Here is a 13,068-nt window from a genome sequence, read left to right as displayed (position 1 = left end):
CATAATAAATATTAAAACATTTAAAGATTTAAATATTTAAAGATTATTAAATCTTTAAAATATTTTTATTAAAAATTTTAAAGCCCCAAAACAAAAAACCAAATACATAGCAGAAGCTGGACTCCAGGAGTAAGCAGCTTTCCCAGGAGATTATGGAAGTTCTTCTGATAAGAAGACTTTGCTGTGCTGTGCTATTTACTCTGTAGACAGAGCCAAAAGCCTCTGAGCTCCTGTCAATCCCTGTATAATGCCTGGTCCCGCAAGAGGTGTGTCTGTGTGTGGTGCCCCAGGCCATGTCTGTGTACAGAGATGATGCCCACATGTTCTGGGTAGTACAGTGACTTGGAGACCCCTGCTGGTTCGCTGACACCACCACTTCTCACACAGATGGCCCTTGGTCCCTGGGCTGCTGCTCAGACTGCTTCAACCCTTTGCAGAGCTGCAATGAGGCACTGGGCGCCGCTGAGCTCAGCTGTGGCCTTTTGTGGGTCATCTTGTAGTTTGTGTCTGCATGTATTGTGTGTTTTTGTTGTTTGCTTGCCTCTGGGCCTGTTTGTATTTCTGTGTATGTATACGGTTCATGTGTTTGTATGTGTGCATGGGTTTGTGTAATGTGTGTTTATCTGTGCATCATGGGCTGCTATATGGGCTTCTGTGTATTTGTATACTTTGTGTGTTTCTATGTAGTTTATAATCTCTGTGTGCAGTCTTTGTGTATTTATGTGTGTTCATGTAAGTGTTGTATGAGAGGGCTTTCTACAAGTATAACCTTGGCTACAGTTCTGGGTTGGAGGAGAACAAGATAGTAAGAAAGTTGATTTTCTCTAGTGGAGAGTTCTGAAAATACAGAACAGTCCACATTTTCCCAATTCTTGCTTGTAAGGGAAAAATAATCCAGCACATCTTTGGCCACCTATGAAGCAGAGCTTGTATGGTACTGCATGTGTGCTTTTACTAAAGTCTGCCTTCTGCAGCGGGGCTTCCCACTCTCCAGGGTTCACTGAAGTTTCCATGCTGCCAAACCTTTCTCAAGTGGGGGTTAGAAGCACTGGGCCTGCCAGCATTATAAAGGTCTGTGGGTGTGGCCAGAAGCTGATGCGGCGGGGAGCACCAGAGGCCCAACCCTCCAGAGCTGCAGGGGCTGAGACTTCTTATCCCAGACACTGTGTTCCATTCACCACTCAGAACTTGGATTTGGACATTAGACTTTACTGCTGGAGAAAAGTCAGCAAGTCTTCAGGTAAAATGGTAGCTGGGAGCGGGGAGGTGATAGCCTGCCTATTCTGGGGAGCTAGAGGGTAAGAAGTCTGTTGAGTTACTGCTTTTGGAAACAAAGAAAATTCCTCTCAGGGAAAAGGTGCAGCTAATGGGATTAACTTGTGAGAGCATCTCTGGTTTTGATGGGGAGCCTAGTAGCAGCATCAGTGTTTGAGGCCCTGGCTCCCCAGGCCTGTGTTCCAAGACAAAGGGTAATGAGGAAGGGAATTTGGAAACATACAGACAATACATGTTTGAGGCAGGAACCTGGTAGTTAGTTATGTCTTTGGAATGGAATGCACTGAAATGAGACCATTAAAGCCCCAAAGCTGCTGCTTTTAACACACACACAGTGAAATAAATCATATCACTGTGTGTGTGAAACCACTGTGTGTGTGGCTTTCATATCACCAACTCTTTTCCAAGACATGGTTGGAGGCCTTGTGGGTGGGTACTCCAGGAATGATGCTCTCTGCCCCAAGAAAGACCTCTCTGTGCCACAAGACCTCCTGGTTGCCACCCCAGGCTCTCCTCCCTGGTTCCAAGGAGGCTCTTTAAAACAAAAAGTAAGAGATTAAAAGCCATGCTGTTTGGTTGATCTTTTAATAAAGTTTACAGGCTACAAAATCCAACTGAAGGTATAAGGGGACAGATCCGTGATCTGCGTCCTGTCTTCAGAGGGGCAGCAGAATGATCTGGCCTAGCTGCTCTTGGTGGGACATGCTGACACTTCCAGCCTGGCCCCAGCCTACTTCCTGGGCTTCCTGAAATAGAAAGGGTACGTGCAACCCAGCTGCTTTGTCTAGGGCATGCCAAGTCCCCGTAGGCACCACAACACCCATAGCATCACAGTCATAGCCTGGAGGCCCGGCGCTAGGACAATTCACCAACAGGCGTATTTTGTGATTGGACAGTGCTTGCCATGGAGTAGAACAGGCAATAACGGGGATTCTTGGGACTTTGGACATTGCCCACAGGAGGAGTGGATTGGTTGTAGGAAGATTTTTTTTTTTTTTTTTGGAACAATAGTTTTCCCTGCTGCCTTGCTAGTTCTCTTTTTGTTACTGTATTACATCAAGTAACGAAGGAACTTGAAAAGTGTGTTCTTAACATTTACTTATAAACCATTTTCTACATGGTATATGCCGTTGCTGTAAAATCAACATGCTGGAATTCAGGAATTCTGTGCAGTGTTTGGCGTGCACATGCAAGACGGAAGCAGGAGACATCAGTCTTCCCAGGAGTAACAGAACAGTGCAGAGGCTCTCATCCATTCTTATTTAAACATGTTCAGTTGGTGAGGCATCTCACCAGCCAGTGCAGTCAATGACAGCTGGCCACCAGGTAGAGAAGTACCAAGAAGTAGAACCAGTCCCCTGGTCAGCAGTGACAGGCTTCCTGTTTTGGACAGTGCCCACTCTGTATGCTGTGCCTTAGCCTCTGGCTAACCTGGGGTCCACAGCTGTCTTCAAAACAAGTCCCTCTCCCATGCCCTGGGCAATATTTAGGGAGGAGCATCATTGGAGCTCTACGGTGGCCTGGAATGGACTTGGTGAGCATTACCCAGGCAAGGTGATGGCAGGGTTTAGGGGGCTTGAGAGAGATGAAGGTGACAGAGCAGCTGCAGGAGGTGCCCTTGGAGACTGGGACCTTGGCTGGACCTGGAGGAATGAGGACACACTGCTAAAAGGCTGGTGGGGGAGAAAACAGCTGAGGGACAGGTGGGCAGCAGCGACAATGGGTGATCTAGGTCAAATTTGAAGGCTAGAAGATTTGACTGGGTCTGAACAAACTATTATTTTTCTTTTCAAAAAAGTCATAGCATCTATATGTCTTCCCTAAAATGCAGGGGAAATTAGGTTACTTTTGATATGAGTTTTGCTAGGAAATAGCTGTCTGTGCCCCTGAAGCTTGGGGAAGTGGTGTGGGGGATGCTGCATTCTGCTCCAGCCCTGCTGATGACTATATGTGTCTGTTGCAGGCTGTGGCCAGCCTGAAGCACAAGGCCATTCCCCCCATGTGGGATCTTCAGAAGTGAATTCTACATGCCCTGACAGGCCAAGCATGTGGTGCCTGATGCAGCCCAGCCAAGCTGAGGCTGCAGATTATGGATAGGGGTGATGGAAGCCCCCGCTCCCTGAGGATGGACTGGTCCAGTGGACAGGCCATGGTGGTGGTGTGGAGGTTCTTAAGTGAACTGGCCATTGGATGGGATGCTCAGAAGTTAGCCTAGGACTACTCATTCACATGAGAGGTGAAGCCAGGTGCGAACATCTGCATTCAGAATGTGTTTGAAAGAGCTAGATGAAGACAAGTCAGTCAGGTGAGCAGTGCCTATAGAATGTCCAGGAGAGAGAAGCTACAGGAAGTGGGCAAGCAACAGAAGGGCGCTCATGGTGCTGAGGGAGGGTGGAGGGAGCGTCCAGTGGAGACTGAGCTTAGGGTGCACTGGGCTGGGAGACACCTTCCAGAGACTGGTTACTGCTAGAAGCTGCTTTGGGGCTCTGAGTGAAGTCAGGAGAGCAGGAGGAGCCAATACAGAATGAAGAGGAATAGCTAGAGCCCTGGGGAAGCACCCGGAGGCCAAACCCCGGCAGGTGTGCAATGGCTGCATGGATAGTGGTGACTGACAGGAGCCATCAGCCTTTAAGCTGGAAGAACAGAAGCTGGTGGAAGTGGACTTGAGGAGAGAGTCTGGCAGCCTCAGGTTCTGATGAACGGGCACTGAGATAAGCTGGGCAGTGACTATAGGACTCTGAAGATGGGGAGCTCAAACATTTTGATTCTGGGTTAACTGTAGATCCACATACAATCACAAATAATTCAGAGAGATCCTGCATGGCCCGCAGCCAGCCTTTTTCAGTGCTCACAGTTCAGCCCTTCTCATGAGTGTTTGTGGTATTCAGGGCAGTTTCAATTTCCGTTTCCTTAATGGCACACGATGTGCAAGTTGCTAATTTGCCACCTGTATATCCTCCTCAAATGAAAGGTCTGTTCATGTTTTTGCCCATTTCCTAATTTGAGTTTTTTTTAATTGTCGACTTTTAAGAGTTCTTTAAACACTTGGAAAATTTGTATCATGCTGGATCTACGATTGGCAAATATTTTCTCCAAACTTGTAGCTTGTATTTTTATCTTCCTAATGGGGTCTTTTCAGAGTAAAACATTTTAATCTTAGTGAGTCTTAATTTCCTAATTTTCCCCATGTGGATTATAATTTTACTGTCAGTTTTAAGGCTTTGACAACTAGTACTGGATCTTGATATTTTTCCGTTTACTTATAAGAGTTTTATGGTTTTACACTCTGCATTTAAGTCTCTGATACATATTGAGTTATTTATTTTTGTAACATGTCACTTATCTGTGAAGGTACATGTTGATGCCTGATGGAGTCATTTGTTGAACACACTTTCTTCTGCTGAGTTGCTTTTGCAACTTTTTCAAAACCATAGCAGTAAACATTATATTACATGTGTCTCTTTGCCCTTATTACACAATTGCGGCTCCTGCAATCTTAGCAGGGGTATCTAACCTGTGGTCCATTGGTTACATGTTCCCTGAGATAGCTATGAATGTGGTCCAACACAGAATCATTAATTTACTTAAAGTGTGACTTTAAATTTTTTTTTCACCGGGTATGGTGGCACACACCTTTAATCCCAGCACTTGGGAGGCAGAGGCAGGTGGATCTCTGTGATTTCGAGGCCAGCCTGGTCTACATAGTGAGTTCCAGGACAGCTGGGGCTACAGGGAGACCCTGTCTCAAAAAAAATTTTTTTCTAACTCAATTGTTTGACTTTCCAGTGTGAACTTCATAGATAATGTCATGTCTCAGTGTCAAAAATCAGAGATGCCTACAAGTATGTTTCACAGTTGAGTAGACTGATTCTTGCCCTTTTATTTTTCTTTTCCTAAACTACTTTAGTGATTGTAGATTTTTTTTAAGACAGAGGTAGGAGGGAAAGGATTGTAAGTTTAAGGTTATCTTGGGCTATATAGTAAGCCCTTGTAAAAAGAAAAAACAAAAAGAGAACCAAAAAAGAATAACCATGTTTATATCTAAAAGAAAGAACTACTGATTTAAGTCTGTAATTCATGCTGAGGAGAACTAATACTCTTTTAATTTTTTTTATTAAATTTTAATGTATTTAACATAGAAAATCATCTTTATACCCCTTTCTCCTTTGGCACTCTCGCAGAGGGCCCCCTCACCCCGACTTGAGTTCATACATTCTGTCGTTTGTGTTAATGCCTATCATGTAAAGTTAGTGTCCCCAGATGTCCCTCAGTGAAAGTTCATTCACTGGAATCTAGTCAGCCTATCTAGAGTCCCTCCCTTTAAGAAGATCAGCTTTTCCTCACCCAGCAGTAATCAGCTTCTAATAATTCTTCGACTAAGATTAGGGTCTGCTGTTCATTTCCATAGTTCTGTGCTGGGTTTTTGTCTGCTTGAGTTTGCATGAATCTTGTGCATAATGATACCCCATTGCTGTAGGTTTATGTAAGAAAGATCCCAGGAAACTGTAGGACTATTTCCTGTCATGCACCTCCTCCCTGGCTCTTTCTGACCCCTCTTATGCAATAGTCTCTAAGCTCTGCATACATTTGAATATAGGAGTCCCGTCCAAGGATTCACACTCTGCAGACTTTTATTCTCTGCCTTTTGGCCATTTGTGACCTTTTGGATTCCTGGCCCTCTGTTGCATGACGGAGCTTCATTGATGAGAATTGAGAAATGCATTAGTGTTCTCTTTACCCCTTGTTCTGTATTGTATGAGCCTTGGGTATAAAGGTTGCATTGTAGATGTGCCACTTAGGCCTGGGCAATTCATAATTTCTGTGTGTGACCAGTTGTGGAACTCTGTAATTATCTCTGTCTGTTGAAAAAGAAGCTTCTTTGATGGGTGGTGGCTGGGATACTTGTCTATAAATTTAAGGATCCATATTTTGCTTATAGTAAGAAATTACATTTATCTAGAGATGTGACAACCTTGGAGTTTGCTCTAAGATCTATGGCCTCTCCAGCTATGTGTATTTGACTAGGTTTACAGTACCACATGAGTTTCCTCCCATTGAGTGGACTTTAAGTCTGGTTAGGTAGCTGCTGCTTACCCCCAAGATAAAAATGCCACTACTACCCCAATGTTGTTTGCTGTACTGGTCATTGATGCGGTTATTAGGCCTTGAATCTGGGGTTGGACTACTGATTGATGGTCTCCCTTAGTACCTTATGTAATGCTCTCCAAAGCTATAAGAGCTAGCCTCCAGGGGAGGTGGCTTCCAAGTCTGTTCCAGCTCTATTGCTCCAAATCCTGTGTCCAAAGTATGTCAAGAAAAGAAGCAAGCTCTCCTATAAAGACACTGATCCCATTCACGAAGGCTCCACTCTCATGACCTCCTTAGATTCTAATCACTCCCCAAAGACTGACTCCTAATACCATCACATAAAGATGTCAACATGTGACTTTTGGGTGGGGGATTCAACATTTAGCCCATGACAATCCTAATGGCATGTTCTAAAATAACTGGGGTGTTTATTAAGGGCAGAAGATAGCACTCTTGAAACAGGGCTAATTATATAATTAAAAATAATTTTTATTTTACACATATGAGTGTACTAACTGCACGCATGTAAGTGCGCCTGTGTCATGAATGTTTAAGGTCATCTTAAGGACTGTGGCAATAGCCTTGCAATTTTCGAAGTCTCTTAGACTACCCTGGCCAACAGCACTGTTTCTTGCTATGTAGTCTTCAGTTACACTCATGGACTCATGTAGAAATCTTGTATGTGTAATTTTTCAGTAGGGTTTTTTTGTTTGTTTGTTTTTGGTCTTTTTGAGACAGGGTCTCCCTGTAGCCTCAGCTGGCCTGGAACTCACTATGTAGACCAGGCTGGCCTTGAACTCACAGAGATCCGCCTACCTCTGCCTCCCAAGTGCTGGGATTAAAGGCATGCACCACCACGCCTGGCTCCCTATGGCTTTTTATACTAGGTAGGCACGATTTATCTCTCCTCTTTTCCTGTCTTATCCTTTCTCCCATCCTCCCCATTTAAAATGTCCCCATTTTCCCTTGATAATTTCTGTCTGCTATGGACTAATTCTCTTATACTGAATTATGTAATCTAGGAAAAGGATATACCTCACTATCTACTTGGATTTTTGATTTTTTAATCAGCATTGTATAGTTTTTAGCATATGACTCATGTACATGTTTTTAAATTTTATTTTTATTTATGTGTGTGTATGTATGGTATCCATGGAAGCCAGAAGAGGGTGTTGGATCCCCTAGAGCTGGAGTTACAAGTAGTTGTAGGCCTCCTGATATGGGTGCTGGGCACTGAACTGGGGTCCTCTGGAAGAGCAGTACATACTCTTAACCACTGAGCCATTTCTCCAGTACCATGTATAAATTTTATTAGATGGTCATTTAATTATTCTGAGTAATTGTGATAGAATTACATTTTAAAAAATATTTCATTTATTATTTTTATTTTATGTGTATGAATGTATTGCCTACTTGTATGTGAGTGCACCTGTGTTGTGCATGCTGTGGAGGTCAGAAGAAGGCTTCAGATTCCCTTGGAACTGGAGTTAAGGGCAGTTCGTAGGTGCCATGTGGGTGCTGGGAATTGAACCCGGGTCCTCTGCAAGAGCAGCCTGTGCTCTTAACCACTGAACCATCTCTCCAGCCCCATAGAATTGCATTTTTAATTTTAATGTCAACATGGTTATTGCTAATGTAAAATATTTCTATATTAAAGAATTTTAAACATTTATTTGTATACTATAACCTTAATTCACTTTTTGTTGTTTCTTAAATTCATTTTTAAATGCAGAAAATAATATTATTTACCAATTAGGACAATTTCATTTCTTCCATTTGATTGTGTCTTTATTTCTTTTTTCCATTTTAAAAAGTGAAACTGATTGTGTGGCATTATAAGTCTACACTGAAAAAGGAAAATTGGTGATCCCTATAAAATCACATTACCAACAAAATTTGTATCTAAAAGTTGTAGCTATTAACAAAAGCTATCTCAGTTATTCTGCAGATATTTTAAAGATGCAGGTATATATTGTACACAATATAGTTATAAACTCTGTATTACTTTTCTGTTGCTGTGACAAAGCACCATGATCAAGGCAACTTATAGAAGGAAGAGTTGGAGTTGTGGTTCTAGAGGGATAAGAGTTCATCATGGCGGGGAGGGATGGCAGGAGGCAGCTGGGGCAGAAAGAGGAGGGCTCACATCTTCAAGCAGGCACAGGAAGCAGAGAGAGCAAAATTGGAAATGAGATGTGGTTATACACTCTCCAAGCCCACCTCCATGGACACATTTCTTCTAGCATGACCACATCTCCTAAACCTCCACAAACAGAGCCACCAACTAGGGCCAAGTATTTAAATATTTGGATTCAATGGGGAAGGAACATTCTCATCCAAACCACCATAAACTCTAGTGATCTAATTTATGTATTTTAATCTAATTTCCCACAAATTTTTATTATGCAGAACTTCACTATGCACAGAATGGCTGAGCTAGAATAAAGAGGGCAGCTTACACATTTTAAATGGAAAAGCTGTGACATTAAAATTATCCTAAAGCTGCCTGGCTGGAACTTCCAGTGTACTATGCCGAATAGGAGTGGTGAATGTTCCTGGCTCTGTAGAAAACCTTCAAATTTCTCACCATTAAGTGTTATACTGACTGTAGGTCTTTTGTATATGTTCTCTACTGAGTTCAAGTTTATCTCTAGTCCTGTTTTTCTTATAGATTGTTAAAAAATTAATGACTATTAAATTTTCTCAAATGTTTCCTCTGCGTATCAATTGGCATGACCATGCAATTTTCTTCAATCTGCTAATGTGGGAGATTAAATTGATTAATATTTTAACAGCCTTATAATACATAATTGACAGCCTACATAAGTTACTCATTAAAGTATTCAATCCAATGTATAATTACCCAGTTGTGTGACCACTACTATAATCAATTTTAGAATGCTTTCACCAGTTGCAAAATAAAATTCCTAAGTGTTCATACTTACTCTCCAATCTTGCCCCTCACCACAAGCCGTGAGCAGTAATTCATCTACTTTTTGTCTCTGTAGACTTCACGTTTAAAAGGCATTAGGCAGTATGTAGCCTCTTGTGACGGGCTTCCTCCCTTGAGCATCTGCCTGCAGTTTCATCCCCACTGTAGCAGGCATCAGCACATCATTGCCTCTTGTTGCTGAACTCTATTCTGCCATGTGGCTCTCCTTACTGTATTTATTCCTTATCCTTGTTATTATTCTACTGTGTGGATATACCATATCCTATTTATTCAAGGGACAAGATACCTTAAACAACAGACTTAACAGCAAGCATTGTTTTTCACAATTTGGAAAGCTGGGAAATCCAAGATCAAGGTCTGTGCAGATTCAGTGTTCTGGTTCATAGATGGAATTTTTGGTCAGTGTCCTCACGTGTCAAGAAAAGAAGCAAGCTCTCCTATAAAGACCCTGATCCCATTCATGAAGGCTCCACTCTCATGACCTCCTTAGATTCTAATCACTCCCCAAAGACTGACTCCTAATACTATCACATAAAGATGTCAACATGTGACTTTTGGGTCGGGGATCCAATATTTAGCCGATGACAATCCTAATGGCATATTCTAAAACAACTGGGGTGTTTATTAAGGGTAGAAGATAGTACTCTTGAAACAGGGCTAATTATATAATTAAAAATAATTTTTATTTTACGCATATGAGTGTACTGTCTGCATGTGTATAAGCGTGCCTGTGTCGTGAATGTCTTCGGAGGATAGAAGAAGGTCTTGGATTCCCTGGAACTGGAGTTATGAACGGTTATTAGCTATAATGTGGATGCTGGGATTTGAACCTGGGTCTTCTGCAAGAACAGCCAGTGATTTTAACCTCTGAGCCATCTCTCCAGCTCCTAATTACATAATTTGTGGAGTCTTTTAGTTAAAAAAGGGGAGGATAAATGCCATTAATAATACTAAATGTGGCCTTTTCCTTTCTCTCAGGATCTTTCTCTCTTGAGGTCTCCTGGTATTTTTCTTTCTTTCTTTTATGTGCTTTTTTTTTTTTTTTTAAAGAAAGAATCTTCTTCTGTAACCTAGGCTGGCCTGGCCACAAACTCGTGGCAATCCTTCTGCCTCAGCTTCCCAAGTGCTAGAATTATAGCTGTGAGCCACTATGTCTGGCTACTTATGATGCTTCAAATATGCTACTTAATGCCATTATTCTTTTTTTAATTATATATTTAATAACCACTTACTTAGAAGAAGTAGTTCATTACAACAGCAATGACATATTCAATAACAATTTCCTGAGCTAAGATGCATCTCTCTCGAAATTGGCTATACATTTTTAGGTTTAGAGTTGAATTATTACAGTTATACAATATTGTACTCAGGATAAACCCTAGAAGACATAAAATTAAATGAGGTTTTAACCTTTAAAAAGATCTCCATTTCATTATTAAAATACACAGTTTCATACAGAAAACTTCATTTTTAATGCAATTGACATTAAGATGTTTGCACATGCGTTTCTAATCTGTATATATCTGATCATTATTAGTCACAGTTGGTTACTTTCTGAGCTCCTTGGCATCTGAGCATGGATATAAAGGCATCAGGTAGATTTCAATGGCAATGTTTTTTACATCTACTAGTTATTAAGGAGCAAATTTTTATGCTTTGAAGAATTATTATATTTTTAATCTTTATGCTTTTTAAATTTTTAATAACTACATGATTAGAAGCATTTCACTACAGCTTTAACATATTCAGTAACACACTCCAGAGCAAGAGTACATCTCTTTCACAAGTGGGTGCAAGTTTCTAGGTTCACAGTTGAATTAATACAGTTATACAGTATTGAATGGTATAAGCCCTGTAAGACATAAAATTGAATGAATTTTTAAACCTTTAAAAAAGATCTCTATCTTGTTTTAGAATATATTGTTCCTTGAAGAAAGACTCATTGTTTTTGCTACTAAAACTGAGATGTTGGCACATGCATCTCTAATCTGTATGTATCTGAATATTATTAGTCATAATTGGTTGCACTTGGATCCTTGGTGCCTGTGTATGTCTATAAAGTCATTGGGTAGATTTAATGGTAATGTTTATCACCTCTACTAATTAGCATGATGTAAATGTCTGTGCTTCCTCCTCAAATATAATATAGTTTTTAAAATTTGTTGATTTGTGTGTGTGTGTGCGTGTGTGTATGCGCACGCGTATCACAAAGAACATCCCAAACCATCTTATTCAACTATACACCCACTTCCCAGATGGCACCCTTCCATAGCCTCCCTCCTCCAACTAGAGCCCTTGTACTCTGACATCCCTGCTACTGTCTGCTGTGCTGTCTGCATCCCAGCCATTCCCCTCTACTTGTCCTTCTGTTGAATCTAGTCAGCCTATCCAGAAGTCCTTGTTTTAGGAGGGTCAGCTGTTCCTCATCTAGCAGCAATCAGTTAATATTCCTTTAGATAAGACTGCGGTCTGCTGTTCATTCCCCAGTTCTATGCTGGGTTACTATCTGGGAGTTCCTTTGGCCACCCTGGCCAACAACTCAAAAGAAGGTATCTCCTGTCTGGCACTGTTGCTTGTTATGTAACCTTTAGCTATGCATATGGCCTCTTAAGAAATTATATTGGCCCTTTAATCTTTAGCTTTACTTTCCTTTTGGGTGTTTAAGGCCATACAGTTGGCCTGGATAAACCACTTTATTTTTACTCTTAAGGTGGTTTGAGGATCTGTTCCTCAGGGGTCACATGGGCTTGGGAGGAGCCCCTGACTCCTTTCTTTTGCCAATTCCATCTATGTGAAGATAAGTCAAAGGTCCTGCTCGACCATGGTTTCACATGGAAGCATGGAGGAAATGATTCGTCTGTGTTGACCCTCCTCTTTGTAGGCTGGACACTAGTTAAAGTCCATCTGGTGGGGTACCCTCAGCCTCCTTGATTAAGAGAACAGGTGACCCACCACAATTACAGGACATTTTGAGAGATGCTGACAGTCCCCTGGAACTAGTTGACCTACGAAGGCAAGGAGCAAAAACTGTCCTTTATGTCCCTCTGACCAAATTAACATAGTCCTCAAAGTCTGTCTGTTAAACATCCAAGAAGGTTAGTTCCACCAGTCGGGTACTTTTAATTACTGTGTGCCAAATCTTGGGCAAAGACCAATTTTTCTCAGATAAACCTTACCTAGACATATATTTCTTGATCTGCTATGTATAATTTGTCAGTAGGTTGTAGGGGTAATATAGTTCCCTCTGGTTTTAAATACTAGCTAGGCATTGCTTATCTCTTGCATTGTCTCACCCCTCCATCATGGTTTTCCCTCTTAAGGTGCCCCCATCCCCCCTTTCTCCTTTACTAATACCCTTCTCCTATGGTCCTACCTCTCTCGAGCTCCTTCTTTCCCTTTATCCCCTAGGTTCCTTGTATACCCTTCCCTCCCCCTCCCTTAAACTAACCCAATTTTTATCCATATCTCCCTTATTAAGGCCTGTTTCCTACTGTTCTTCTCTTTCAGGTTCTTTTTTTTCCTTTACCTCCCCATTTCCTTTCCACTATCCTGGTTCTTGTAGTTATGTATGGATACATACTCACTTATAAGGGGTTCTAGGATCCACATATGAGGAAGAACATATGTGAATTTTTTTTTCTGAGTCTGTGTTACTTCACTTCGTATAATAGTTTCTAGTTCCATCCATTTACCTGTAAATTTCATGATTTCATCTTTCTTTACTGCTGAGTAAAACTCCATCATATAAATGA

At 41.4% G+C, this 13,068-nt stretch overlaps 1 protein-coding gene across 2 annotated transcripts in view; it reads left to right on the top strand.

Moving 5' to 3' along the window:
• Positions 1-1,122: 1,122 nt before the first annotated feature.
• The window catches only part of Oca2 (OCA2 melanosomal transmembrane protein), a 378,404-nt gene continuing 366,458 nt past the window's right edge, over positions 1,123-13,068 (top strand). Inside the window, exon 1 of one of the 2 annotated variants that reach the window (XM_008833639.2) lies at positions 1,123-1,240. The gene's annotated coding sequence lies outside the window, so the exon portion shown is untranslated. The remainder of the gene's footprint in view (positions 1,241-13,068) is intronic. The other variant, XM_008833638.2, reaches the window with a different exon arrangement.

The sequence above is a fragment of the Nannospalax galili genome, unplaced genomic scaffold (assembly GCF_000622305.1).
Source record: "Nannospalax galili isolate Female #2095 unplaced genomic scaffold, S.galili_v1.0 scaffold135, whole genome shotgun sequence".
Classification (NCBI taxonomy): domain Eukaryota; kingdom Metazoa; phylum Chordata; class Mammalia; order Rodentia; family Spalacidae; genus Nannospalax; species Nannospalax galili.
The sequence above is the reverse complement of the archived record's forward strand: the minus strand, read 5'-3'. Positions and strand labels throughout refer to the sequence as shown.